At 36.2% G+C, this 15,173-nt stretch overlaps 1 long non-coding RNA gene across 1 annotated transcript in view; it reads right to left on the bottom strand.

The window, feature by feature from the left end:
• The window catches only part of LOC131483121 (uncharacterized), a 211,293-nt gene that overhangs the window by 130,174 nt on the left and 65,946 nt on the right, over positions 1 to 15,173 (bottom strand). The gene's annotated exons all lie outside the window — the stretch shown is intronic.

The following is a 15,173-nucleotide window of genomic DNA, read 5'->3' as shown; positions in this document are numbered from 1 at the left end:
TATAGAAAAAAGAGATCTTTTTTTCAGAAAACACAATGAAGAATGCTAAGAGTAGAGCTTATTTCATGTGACTGGAAGTTACTTCACTGCACTTTTCACTCCCTCTTCTTCCATAAATACACATACATGTACACACACACACATGCACACACGCACACATGCAAATGACAAAGGTTAACAAAAGCAGTTACTACATGTATACTCATAATTGGCTTATCAGTTCCAACAGTTTTTGGTGGCGCATTCAGGATTTTCTATTGCATATATTGCTTGCTTGTTTTTATATCGAACTACAGAGAGTTACATAAACATAAAAGAATCTGAAGTCAAAAGACCATAACAAATTGCATCTGTGAAGATCTTTGGTTCTTCGCTATCTCTTTTGCTCTGTATCTCCTGCTCCTATACATCATAACCTCAGTTAAATTGTACTGATTACTTCATAATTTTGAAAATATAAACAACTACGTGTGTGTAGAGATACTCCTTTTCTAAGGTATACACATATATTTATAGCTTAACACATTCAAATAGCATTCTATTCATAGATACTTGATCATTTCAAGTCTCTTACTATAAATTCATATTATGTGGTCTTATGCATATTCAATCCATAGCAGCAAGTAGTGTCATTTCATAAATTGCATCTGCAAGTTTATACAACTTGTTTAATAACTTGCTATTGTTTCTTGTCTCTGACATATATTTAGACAAAAAATCTTCTGAGAGAATATTTATGAACTTCTATAAGCCCTAGACACTTTGGAAAGACACTGAGATCAAATTATCTCAAGAAAAAAGTTGGTGGAAATAATGGAATTAAGAATTCAAAAATAATGGCATTTCAATAAAACATGGCCAACTCCACAGAACCTGATGGGGCTTTTTAATTTGTTTCAATTGAAGAAAGCATTTAAAAAATTCTGGAATAGATCTGTTGAACTATTGTCTTGTGATACAAATACAAATTGTATTGGGATACAGTCATAGATAGGCCAGCTATTGTGAAATGTTAACCATAAAAAGTAGATCATCAAAGGATGTGTAAGTATCAATATACTTTGATATTGGTTGTCCTCATGTTCCAAGTTATCAGTATTCTAAAGTAGCATATTGTGAATGTCAAGACTTACAAGTATTTGATGAACAGGGTAGATACACTGAATTAGCAAGGGAATCAAGGAGTCATTATATAAACACATGACTGGGTGGCCAGCTATTGTGAAAACTTAGAAAAAGTAGGCCATCAAATGATATATCAGTAGTATGAATCAGGGCAGGCAAAGTTTCAGTTAACGAATGATAATTTTGCTGTCATATTGAAACTGCCACAATGCTCAACTTTATATGTGGAAGTAAGTGAAATGCCTATTCTCTGTCTAGGGTTCATTTCTTTCTCTATGGAAGCAGCTTGATCATGATTGTGTAGACATATGTATGTGTTTCTCTGCGAGAACCCACGCCAGCACCAGGATATGCACAGCTGCAGTCTGAGGTCATTCCCTTTCTGAGTGATACTGTGCTCCCTTTGCCCCATGGACAGTTCTCAGCCAAGTAGTTATTTTGGGGAACGGGCTCTCTCTCCCCAGCTTCCTTTCTTACTATATGCAGCATATCAGAATCACCATGACTCATTGTCTTTGTTTTTCTTTCCCAAATATCACAAGACTGTTTGATTATAACGATAGTTCCTTTGACTAATCAAAGCCATATGTTATGGAAAATCCCAAAGATTTGAACTAATTTTTTTGTATAATGTTGATAATGAATGATATTTTCTGCTGTTCTATAAATTATCTCTATTTCTGTCTGCAAAAACATACGGATCTGTGTTGAAATGTTAGCTGTCTGATGAATCAAGTTCTTATTTCATGCTTCTTTAATATCTACCCAATTCAGCTTATAGTCTAAAGCCATTCCCTTCATGTACTTACTATCTGCTAATTCATATTGAAAGAATGAAATAATATCTAACTCGCTTTTTGACAAGAAGGAACTTTATGAAAAGACCTGTATGTGTTTGTTCTATTATTTTTAAAAAATTTTATTTTGATGATGTTTACATAGTTGATTAGGATGGGAAGGGTCAAGAATTAGGGGAAAGTGGGTGAGACCATTGTTTCCAATTTTTCTTTTTCTTCTTCCTGTATCTGGGGGAAAAGGAAGATAAGGGAAGAAGCTGTACCCAGCCTTCCAACTGATGCAGTATCTGGGGATGAGGAACAGCCACCCAATGTCACCCCAGGGTCCCCAACGTGGAGAATGCTCTGAAAGCTCTGTTTAAGTAGTTTTGACAGTTCTGAAATAATGGATGAAGAAATCCATTCATGGTCTATTGGTTGACATAGTCCACCTCAGAGTCTCCATTTGCCCAGATATTTGCTGTCAACACCTGGCCAGGACATTTGATCAATTTGTTCTGCCCTCCTTCCTTTGCTATGGTACCAAATGTCCTCTGCAGATGCCAGTGGACTACTATATCTTTCATGTGTATTTGGGCAGGGTGTCATTGTTCCATCGAAGCCACTGAGGAGGCCCAGTTCTGACACATGCACTCTATGGTCAGTCTACCAATACTGCAATTCTCGTGATTGGAGTTCTGAGTCCAGTTGGGGGAACCCTAAGGAAACCTTATCTGAGGTGATCCCACACCTGACTCTCGTGTGTGCTTGCCAATATGGGATCCCACTCAGTCTGTCACCCACAATGTCACCCACACAGAGATACAAGAATCCATGATAGATTTGGACCTGAAGAAAAGAGAGGTTAAAATATGGAATATGGAATCTATGAAATAAGAAAGCATAAAAATGTTCAACTGCACAAAATAATCAATAAGTGAACTTTATTGTTTGCTAAAATAAAAACTACACAAACTGGTAGTTGCAATTGCTGGGTCAATTTTGTCTCCAGCCCCATCTCTAATGGAAGCCAGCAGATGCGGATGCTGCAGCCTAGCCCAACCTTGCCCACCACAGACTCAACTCTCACATACATAAGTGGAAATTTCAGCCTAGCTGGAGCAATCCCAAATAACCCACACTAGGCCCACCCCAGGCTGAGGTAGGGGTATCATACAATTTTTAACTACTTTCTTGACGTGATGTCTAGAATCTTGTTCTATCTGCTCCAAGTAGTGAGTGTGCTTTATAAAATAGTTTGAAAAGAGCTTCAATGTTTCTTAGCTGTAATTCCCAAGAAATGGAAATGTACTGATAAAACTGAATAAGGTAAAGACAAAATTATGTTCTGTTATGCAAGAAGACAATTTAATTCATAAACATGTAGATTTTAATCAAGATCATGAATAAGCAAAACAGACTTTTGTAAAAAAGCTTACTTACTTATTATTATTAACTCTATTTCATCCTACTAACTCTTTTCGACTTGACAAGAATCAAATATAGGTAAGTATATAAATGTATGTATTCATAAACAACCTCATATGTTGAAACATATATACATTGTGGAATGGCTAAATTGAGCTACTAACATATGTATTACCTCACAAAATTATCCTGGCAAAAATGATAAAAATCGACTCTATTAGTCAAGGGATCTCTTGAACTTTTCTTTCCATTGGCCTGAAATTCTATGTCCTTTCAGTATTATTCTTCACTTTTCTATCTCTAAACTTTAATCATCAGTGTCAATGTGCTATAGCATACTCCAAGTCATTTCATATAGATCCTTTAAGACTCAGTTCAGTCACAACTCATCCAGCAAGGTTTGCCTGATTCCATCAATGTCCAATATTGGCCTTGGAATTATTTTTGGGTGAAGCCATAACAAAAGTTAAATACTACACAATTAATACAAGCATTCCTTTACCTCTCTTGAATAAAACACATGAGGGCAGAATTCATGTGTTTCCAGGGTTTGATGCAGTGATTTTTGCAAAGAAAATAGTTGATTAAGGATCAAAATTATTTTTCAATTTACTAATGAATCAATATGTTTTAGCAAATAATAAAGTTCACTTATTCATTATTTTATGCAGTTGAACATTTTTATGCTTTCTTATTTCATACATTCCATAGTCCACATTTTTTAAACTTTTTTCCTTCAATCCAAATCTATCACGGATTTCTGTATCTCTGTCTCTGTAACATTTTGCAAATTAACGTTTCTTCATTGTTATAGCTGTAGACAAAAAAGCAATTGTAACCTATCATGTCACATAAAAATCATTTCAATGATCATTTGATTCAGTAACTGATCTCACTGATTCACTATTCCGGTTCCATTTCTTAAAGATTCATTTTATTTTTTATTAAAAGGTCATATATATAGAGAGGAGGAAAAACAGAGAGGAAGATCTTCCATCTGCTGATTCACTACCAAAGCGATCTCAACGGCCACAGCTGTATTGATCCAAGCCAGGAGCCCAGAGCCTCTTCTGGGTCTCCTACATAGGTAGAGGATCCCAAGGCTTTGAGCCATCCTTGACTGCTTTCCCTGGCCACAAGCAGGGAGCTGGATGCGAAGTAGGACTGCTGGGATTAGAATTGGTGCCAATATGGGATCCGAGTGCATGCAAGGACTTTAGCCACTAGGCTACAAGCACTGGGGGACTACTCCAAGTTTTACACTGTTTATTGTCCTCGCAGAGATCATAGTGATATTTGTAACACACAAGTCACATCACAACATTCCAAGCCTGTGATTCCCTAGGTTAGCCACTGGTCACTTCTCCTCTCCAGTTTAGATAGTTGATTGATGCTTGGAGTAGATTGCTACAAGTTGGTTCGAGTCACCTATGCACACATTATTCAAATTTGTAAAAGTATAGAATAAACATTATTTTGTTTTTCAGATTCTATAATTTAATTTTACAGGAATAAAACTTCATATCTATATTGTAACACACATATTATATATATATACTCTTAGCAAAGACATGCTCTTTATTAATGTGTTTGTGTTGGCATAAAATATTGCTAAGATTTATTTTCAGCTGAGGACATGGTCTACTTAACCAAATGATTCTCAAATGTAAAAAGCTGTGTGGGGCTGTATGTGTATAGTGATTTTATGAGTCATAAGTTCATACATATTATAAATAATCAGCAAATCTGATTTAAAATGGTAAAAGCAAAGTATCCATATATGTTAGGCCCATGATGAAACATGGGTAAAGAGCACATATGTTTAGTATTTATTCATAATCTTAGAATTGGGATGACATACTCATTTCACAGCATTTTGGAAGAAAATATGGGAATTGGAACAAAAATAAATTTTAATATTGAAAGTAAAATTGTAAATAGAAAATATCACGTGATGGTGGCCCATGGGATGTAGAGGACTATTACAAAGTAATTATGTTCCACTGACATTGAAAAACATTTAACTCACAAACGTTACCATTAAATTGAACTGCATAATGCAATTGCTTATTTCCTTTTTAATTTTTAATTTTATGATAGTTTTAAATTTATAAAAGAAAAACAGGATATGAAGTAATAGTGCGGAGTTCCCATATTCCCCACATCTAGCTGCTGTCCCCTAAAACTGACACATCACACATACAAAATGTTCAGACTGAACTTTGCTGGGTTTTTTCCCCCTTTTCCTTGAGTTTTCATCTATGTGGTGTGACATACAGTATTTGTCTTTATATTTGCCTTATTTTACTCAAAATGATGCCCTCAGGTCCCATGCATTTGGCTGAAAATGGTAGGATCTCATTCCTTTTATGATGAAGTATTATTCCATTCCATTTTCTTTATCCCCTAAATCCATATATTTTGCCTATTGTGAACAGTGGTTCAATCAACAGAGTGGAGCAGGTATCTCCTGGATTCCACTGCATGTCCACTGTACTGGACAGTTTGGAGGTTATGAAACACTGATTCCTGGTCTTTCAAAAGTGTGGCTCCCATATATGTTGACTTTCTTTTGTAGTCTTCCTGCAAGCTGGAGCCCTTAAAACTAAAGGATTAATCAGAAGTTGATCTGTGATATAGATTAAATTAAGAATTACTGGTCAAATACCAGAAGATTATTTTTGTAAGTCATGATCATCTTTTAGAAGTAAGACTTCATGAGTTAATATCAGTACAAGTGGCAAAATACATTCAGGAGGAATTTCAAGCTTGTATTTCACTCCTTGCCTTTTTATGGGTTTCAGCACAAGCATGACATTTGGTGAATGCAGTTTGCTGTGTTTAATTACTATCATTATTATTATTATAGATACAGTAGTAATTATCTCTTCCTACTGTCTCATTATGTTTTGATCAATTCACATAAGAAAAGTTTGCTATAAATATAAGGTTAGGTAACATTCAAGAAAACATGTAATTATGGAATATATAATCATACACGATCTAAACAGCTGAACATTTCACAACATTTCTAACAATTAAATGTTTACAAATTAAAGAATCAGCTGCTTCTAATAGCACAGGTACAGAACTGAGGCAAAGGCATCGCTACAGAGCCTTTGTTTGTTGATCTAAAATTACTTTACTTCTGTTATATTAATAACATCTAGGTTTCTCAAAAACCTGCTGGCAAAAAAAAAAAAACAGCTTTATTAATGATTCATGTGGCAGTTTCTGAAGAGACAAGTCCCACAGAGAACGAGCACTTGATTAATGACCTGGAAACACTTTTCCTTTTCAGCTGATTAAATAAAATTGACTGGATTTTTACATTTTTATAATAAAATGACCCGCAGGGCTGAGATGACACAGGGAAAGCAGCATGTTCACTCTTCAACAGATTTTTATTTTGTCACTTGTAAAAATGAAAGGGCTAACCGCCCGAGCAGAAAAATGCACTTTTTCATCATCCATGGCTGCCAGGCCGACAAATGCTGCATACAAATACAAAAACATGGAGGAAAAACAGACAGTGTTCAGATTCAGCATGATTTCCTCTAACAACGAAAGCCTCAATATTCCTAGGACTAGACACTATATCATTATTTTTTTTAAAAAGGCTAAAATTAATAAAAAGAGAGCTCTTGCCATTACCTACAAACTTTAGAGGAATTTGATGTGACCCAATGTAGGATTATTGAATGTCAGTACTATAATTCTTCTATGCATCTAGGCCAAGGTAATTCTCTTTGGAGAGTAACTTTCTGTTCTTCCTTTCACATGAACAGGCTCAAAGGCAACCCAAGGCGATACTGTGACATTGAAATAAGTGTTTTGTTTTGTTTTACTTCTTGTATTTCTCACAGCATCATCTTTCATCTCTCTAGAGGCCTTTTCCAGTACACCTTTGAGTTGAGATCTCATCTCCTTTATTTAGTAGCTTTTTTTTTCCTGTTCAATGGCTTCCTAAATCTCTATTAAAATTATCTTACTAATTGTAAAACACCAGTCTTCTTCCTAGGTGCTTTCTTTAAAATCCACAATCTCTCCCACCCACACCATATCCAGGTAAATGCTGCTCTCGCTACTCTTCGAAGGGAACCAGCCATAGGGCCCTTTTCCTCCAAGGTTCTTATTATCCATCCCAGCATGTTCACTTGACCAACAGAAAGCTTACAGAAAACTCTGGTATAATTACTTTTCAGCCCAGAACTTTCTAAGTAGTAGTACTGACATCAGTCATGAACATACATTGTGGGTCCTAATAATTAAATTCAAAATACTTTGCACACAATTTTAAATTCAGAAAATTTAAAATTCAAAACTTAAAACTTAAATTTCTGAAAACTCTAAAAAAATTTTCAGCACCGTGCTAGTTTTCCTCCTTGGTATCCAACACCACAAACTGTCTCAGAGTTTATGGCTTGCCTTATCTTCCCTTTTCCCTCATGATCTTGACACTAAGGCTGAGTAACACGGCCTTTTACTATTTGTAGTATTACACCTCTCTCATGGATACTACTTGACCCCTACAGGCTTTTGAATTTGTGAATCCTACCCAAGATCTGGATAATTTTCCTGACTTCCAAAATGATATTGTGTGCAATTTTATATTTGCATTCTTCCAAGAGAAATCTGCAGTAGGCATTGAATACAAGGAAGCAGTAACAGATATCAATGGGGGTAATTTCCAGGTAGGATGAGCGGCAGACAGGCAGCACCATGTTAAGCTAATGTGTTGGTTCATTTTGGAAGGAGACATGAGCTTTCTGTGTCCACAGTAATTCTCTGTCCTCTTAACTTCTCTAACACTCTCAAAATACAATTCACTCAACTAAGCAAGGCAATTATTTCACTTTTTAAAGTTGATTAACTTGAAAAGACTATTATTAGGTCTTAGAATTGACTATTTTCTATTTATTTTGTGAGGCTCCTAGAATAATAATTCAGGTTTTAGTGTATTTTTCACAAGAAAGGGAAATGTCCCTTGATTCACGGTAGTTATCAAGAAAGCCATAAAACAGAAAGCTATTTAAACATAGCCACTAAACTGCTACTAAGGCAATCATACAACTGGTAATAGTATTTGGATTTATTTTTCAATAAATAAATAAATAAAAAGTTATGCTACTACAAATTCCTCTAAAGTTATCATATAGAAATAGGATAAAATAAATTCTTCTAACTACACAATTAAGATACAGAAATAATGTGGTTGAAGAGCAGACACAGTGGGGCAGTTATTAACGATTACTTGGGATGCCCACATATCACCTTGGAGCACCTGTGCTTAAGCCCTGGTTCCACTCCTGATAATGGCTTCCTACTAATATGCACCCAGGCAGTGCCCAAGTACTTGGATCCCTGCTACCAGCATAGGAGACTGAATTGAGTTCCCAGGGTCTCTTTGGCCTGGGCTTACCTTCACTGTCGCAGGCATCTACAGGGTGAATCAATAAGTTGGGGAGCTCTCTTATCATATTTCTCTGACTTTCAAATGAAATAAAAATGAATAAATAAGACTTTCAAACTAACCTGATTGGTTCCATTTTATATTTCAATAATAAGACCAATAATTCAGATTCAGTAATATCTGTGTGCTATATCTCCTATCACTCAACACTTTTAATGCACTTCATTCTGCATTAAATCCCCCAGATGTGCATGCACGATAAAAGAATACAAGCTCTTAATGTCAGAATATTAGCCTGTGTCGAGGTCGCACATCTAGCCCTAGAGCTTTACTAACAAAGGGTCAAAAGACAATAACCATTTTTAATTAAGGAAGCTGGTGAACGAATTTAAGACAAACTCCCAGACTGTCCAATAACGAAGCATTTAGAGCAATAACTGAGTGGATATGTGTGTTCCCATATTTTGGTATGTCTGAAAGGACAACTCATTATTCGGCATTTAGACGAGCATTCAGGGATACATTTAATGCAACAGATTCATCAAAATCATCATGTCTGACTTATTGTACATACTAGATTGAGGGAAAGAAATGAACCCATAGCCACTCAGGAGTTATCCACCATATGATCAGATAAAAAAAAATTTACTCTTTCTATATTTGGAATACCATTATTAATAATTAAACCACCGAATAGAAAATAATTGATGTACTTGGTTTCCAGGTTTTACTATTGCTTCTTCATAACCCTTTCTCTATAGAATCACTAGTACATAGGTAGATAATTTTATATTTAGTTATCACATATAAGATGGCAAATACACACATATCATAAGTTTGATTGTAAGTCGTCCTGGGTGTAATTGAAGACTGTTTTACTTCTATTCCTTGCAATATCGGTTTAGCTGTTTTGAGTTACATAATGATTTTAGCTTTGAAGTTAAAGGTCAACCCCAGGGCACGGACCACTTTACTGTGAACCTGGAAATATAAAGAAGTGTGAATAAAACTGTTCATGACCCTCTGAGTCTGTGAGGCAGGACTTAAGCAAGAATTTGAAGGATGTCAAATGCACACTCACTTCAGCAGGCCATTATAAATGCCATACAAGTCTCCATAGCATGCAATAAGGCTGGTGACACTGGACACACGAGCAGTGCCGGCAGCAAAACCATAAGCTAATTGCATTTACATGGAGCTCTCTGAGTGCAAAGCCCTTTACGAATTGCCTTCTGGATCAATTTCTGTGATTTCCAAATGTGTTCTGTCCAATCTCAAAGGTATAGCTTATATCCTGACTTTCACAGATAGGAAAAAATGAAGCAAAAAGAAAGAGTGGTATCTTACTGAAAGCCTCAGAAAATACTTTTAGAACTGTCCATTTTACATCATATTTTCATGCCACTGCACTTTTTAGTGGAGAATGAAGTTCCACTGCACAGGCACTCAGGGAGGCCGTGGAAAACAATTTTATGCAGCTTTCACTTTCAAGTTTATGGGCTTTCAGAAAAAGTTCACAAGTTCAATTTGATGACACTCTAAGAAGTTCAATGTCTCACCATCTTTAAGTAAAACAAACACCATGAACTTAAAGCATGTAGATTATTTTCTCTTTTGGATGCTAAGATACAGTTTTGTTTTTAGATGGACAGAAAATGCAGGAAGAAATTCTGCACTGGGCATTTAAATTTTTTTTGAAAAGAAGTTTTCAAAATGAAAATGAAACAAAAAATGTGGAGAAATGATAATGTTAAGTTATTATAGGGAAGTAAAATTACCTAGATTTTATTATTTCTGAATTTCAATCTTGTAGGACATTGCCAGCCCAAGGAGTCCTAGGGCCAAATTTTGCCAAAGGACTTGGGTCTCTTTGGAAATCCTGATATAGTAAACTTCTATGCTTCCTCTGTGAAGATGATGGTATTACTGTCATGAATCAAAAGAAAGTTTTAAACACTTGTGGGTGAACTTTTGTTTGTTATTTAGGATTTCTTGTGGTAGCACTGCCAAAACAAGCAAAGCCCAGGGAATGGAATTCTCTAGCTAACATAATTTTAACATGTTTAAAAGACTAAAACTGATAAAACAATAAAGCTCACTATCTTAAACTCAATGGATCACTTTTTCACCAATATTATTATAATTCATAATACATTTTAATCTAAACGATTCCTGCTAATTCTAGTCTACAGATAAAATGTGAACACATCTACTTTCCCTCTCACACTTGTTGATCATTGAGGTAAAATATACATCTCAATTTTAAACAAAAAAAGAGTCTTATTTAGTAACCACTCTTTATAAAAGATAATTCCATTCAGCTGGTATCCAAATTCCTCATTTTCAAACTCAGAATACGACAATGTGAAATGCATGGCATAGATCCTAGACCTTGAAAGCCCTCATGCAGGTGGTGAGGCAAAGACTAGACCAACCAAACTTAACTCACGGTGATTTGCACTGAGGTTTAGGAGGTGTGAGTTTATATTGAGATGGATATAGAATCAGAAGACCCTATCTTACTACTAGAGATGTTTTCTAAAAATCTTTACCCATAGTTGTTGAGTGTGAGATTTGTTTTTCCAGTATAGGCTCTTGTGAATTCAGCATGGGTTCCAAAAATTCCTGGCTATTATACTGAAAAACTATAACTGTGTGTGTTCCCAATGACGTGTGTGTTACATGGTAGAAAGAGAACATGCAGCTTTTCTCAATAAAATTCAGATTGGAACAAAAGGCAGACCAAGGACATGTTGGCCTAAAGACAGTATGATCCAGTGAAACAGCTTCACCAAAGGCTTGAGAGATTTATGCCTGTGTTCTCAGGGGATATCAAGCAATTGTTTGACCTTAGGCAAGGTACCTAATCTCTTCATATCTCAGTTTTCTCAACCATGAAATGGGGGAAATAATACCCTGCACCTGCCTGCTTCAACTCCTAGAGCTATTGCAAAGATCAAGTAAGATTTTATAAGGAAACCTTTGGCACTGACATGTACCCTGGCTTGGGGTACCAGGCTATCCTGCTCTCCCCTGTACCCCTGCTCCATTGCCTTGCCCACTCTGAGACTCACCATGAGAGAATCCAGCTTCACTTACAGCGGATTGCCTCATGCAAAAAAATCACTTAGTCTGTCTCCATGTGCTTAACTCAATTTTCACATGTCTAAACTATGGGGGTTGTTATTTCACCTCTGGCAATACTGAGCATTCCCATTTCTGCTCTACTGAGTAAACCTTTCTTGGGTGAAGCCCTTCTTCCAGAGAGACACCTCGGGGCCCTCTTCTTGGGCCTGCACACAGTTCTGTTCACATAATAGCACTTTAAAAGTTGTAATGTGCTTATTGATTAGTGGGCCATGTCACTCATGAGATTTTCTGCACCTTCTCTTCATTCTTTTTTGAGGAAATCCCCAACCATTGCAGGGAGCCACATACACAGCAGGCAAAGGTAAAGCAGTTGTTGAACAAGAACTTGGAGAGGAACTGCTTTTTGATGGAGAAATCTCCATAAAATATGCAGTAATTTTCTCAGGAAATGCAAAACCTTTTCAGTCTTACAATGTGTGGCATAATGTGTCTGCTACTAGCAGCACATCTATCTTTTGCAGAACTTCATAGCTGCATTATTCTAACTACATCTCAGCATCTTTGGCATCAATTCTTCTTGGGTTTCCCGTTTCCAAAGCAGAAACAGTTTGTTAAACTTGTTGGCTCACCTTGTTTTTGCATGAATTTCTTACAGAACTTTGCATACATCGCTTTTGTGTGAGAACCTGATGTTTAGTCCTAGTCTCAAAGCACCCATTACACACAATCAACAGCATATAAAAAGGAATCCAAGATAACACCTAAATTGTATAGCTAAGAGATAAAGCATATTACTTACTCTGATGATTTTGCCCTGCCTGAAATGGTTGAGTTTGACGTAAACTTTGTGTTCTTCTTTTCCACAGATTGCCTAAACACCAAACAAGGATCAAGAGAATAACTATCTGCGGATAGGAACTTCCAGTGCTGGAAGCAAAAGCTCCTCTTCTTACCCCTATTCACATGCTAAGTTGGGGTCCTCTACTAGTAGAAAAAATACCCATGTTTGGTCAGGGGGATAGCGAAAATGGACGTCTCACCAGTAAATATATGGCTGAGTTTTTGCTGTCAGTGCTTTAGAGTTGAGGACTCCAGTGAGTTCTATCAATTACCTCCATGCTATCATCAACATGGGTTACAACTATTACACAGCAGACAGCTCTGTACCCTCTCTTGAGATCTGTTCTTTCAACTTTTACTTCTTTTGGCAATGCCTCATTGTATCATTACTGGGAAATAGAGAAACGACAATGTTGAGCAACTTGGCTCAAGAATAACTATCAAGAAAGCGTACCTACTGGTAATTTTCTATAGTTTTTGATATTGCATTGCAAGCTATATTAACAGAAGAGGATGTGTGCCTTATCTTTGTTACTTATTTATTATGCCTAGACGGCTGCTTACAATTAAATTGATCATTTTTAAACAATTTACTTTTTTATTTGAAAAGAAGAGTTACAGAAAGAGAGTCACTTCCAAATGACTGCAATAGTCAGAGTTAAACCTATCTAAAGCCCAAGCCAGGAGCCTCCTCCAGAGAGATGCCTTATCAGGGTTTAAACACAACATGAACAACGGGATTTACTTCAGCAAATTTAAGTCAAGAAGGCACAACTGATTTTAACTAAGTCATCCTAAGATTGTGTTGTTAAAAATAAATTTTAACACTTGGTATCATAAGTGGTCAAATTTCATTTTTTTCTTAAAATTAGTAAGAATACTTATTGATGTACTTAAGCCTAAGACTTTCTTTAGTGGAGTAATTTTTTTCTGTTGCTAATATTTCCTATCCTTGAAATTTGTTCTAGTAAAAGGCGAAAGATTTATACGACCTGAAGAGAACCATGGTGGGAGGGTATGGGGAGGGGTGGGGAGAACCCAAGTATCTATGTAACTGTGTCACATAATACAATGTAATTAATGAAGTTAAATAATAAATAATTAAAAAAATAAAAAATAAAAAATAAAAAATAAAAAGAAATTTGTTCTAGTTCTAACCGTCCTACCATCAAATGCTTTGAACAACCGAATTCCACCCACATAAAATGGTTTCTTTTCAGTGTCTGATGCATTTGCTAAGACTGTGTAGTACATGCTGTGTCTCCCAAAACAAGAAGCTCTATTCTCTCAACCATTACTCCACACATATTTTTTTTATTGAAAAGGAAAGCTCAATACAACCAATCTAAGCATATGTGGGAGCTGACATTCACCATTGTTTTAATTTGTTAGAGAAATATAAAGAGCTGTTGCTTTCAAATCAAAAATTTTTAATTCTATTGAAGTTATTCTGAACAATGTTAATGTTAATAACATTTAGGGCACATTGACCTATTTTAGGATATTGTGTTATTGTTGGGTGTTTGGTTTTTCTTTTAGTTATTGTCCACTAAAATTAAGGCTGTTCTCCTTTTATTCCCCTAATTGTTTGTGAACCTCTGAAGAACACAGGACAGTTTTAGAACTGTCGGTGTTTCACTGTTGTCTTTTTATACACTGTATTTATGCCTTCTCTTGAGCCTTGAAGCACTATGCTTTGAAGTCACAATGGCACGTAAAAGGTCTTTCAGAGGGTCTCCCTATCTCTCGGTCTCAGTGTATCTCTTCTACACTCCCTCTCCCTCACCTCACCTTGTGTGTTATGAGAAGGCAGGTGGTTCAAAAAAAAAAAGGGGGGGAGTAATAAATTGTGGGCTTTTAAAAAAGACTGACAGATCTATTTAGAATTCACCCTTTTAAGAACAAAGACCTCTTCTTCAGTCGTGCAATGATACGAGTTCAATTTCAACCATAAGTGGAGACACAATTCCTCCTTTCATGGGGTCTCTGACCCCAAGAAAAAAGAGTTAATACAATAAATAAATATATAAATGTAATTATGACTAAGACATGAGAAGTACATAGTGATATGGGAGCAAATTAGAAAAATTTGCTTTGAAAAAACCATTCTTAAATAGTTGTTACTGGAGAGAGTACTGTGTTGTGATGGAGTGGGTTAAGCCTCGGCTTTTGATGCAGTCCAAACTCATGGGAGCACCAGTTTGAACACTACTTCTGATCCTGCTACCATTTTGGTCCCTGATCCCAGCATAGCGAACCACATGGACTTCCTGGTTCCTGCTTCAGCCTGACCTACCTAGGACTTAGGTAGTCATTTGGGGAGTGAACCAGAAGATAGAAGATATCTCTCTCAGTCTCTCCCTCTCTCTCCATAATTCTATCAATAAATAAGTCATTTTAAAAAAATAACACTTAAGGGGCCAGCATATGGTGTGTCAGACTAATCCTCCATTTGCAGCACTAATATCACAGATGGGCATTGGTTTCTGCACCAGCTGCTC

Source organism: Ochotona princeps, chromosome 23 (assembly GCF_030435755.1).
Source record: "Ochotona princeps isolate mOchPri1 chromosome 23, mOchPri1.hap1, whole genome shotgun sequence".
NCBI lineage: Eukaryota > Metazoa > Chordata > Mammalia > Lagomorpha > Ochotonidae > Ochotona > Ochotona princeps.
The sequence above is the reverse complement of the archived record's forward strand: the minus strand, read 5'-3'. Positions and strand labels throughout refer to the sequence as shown.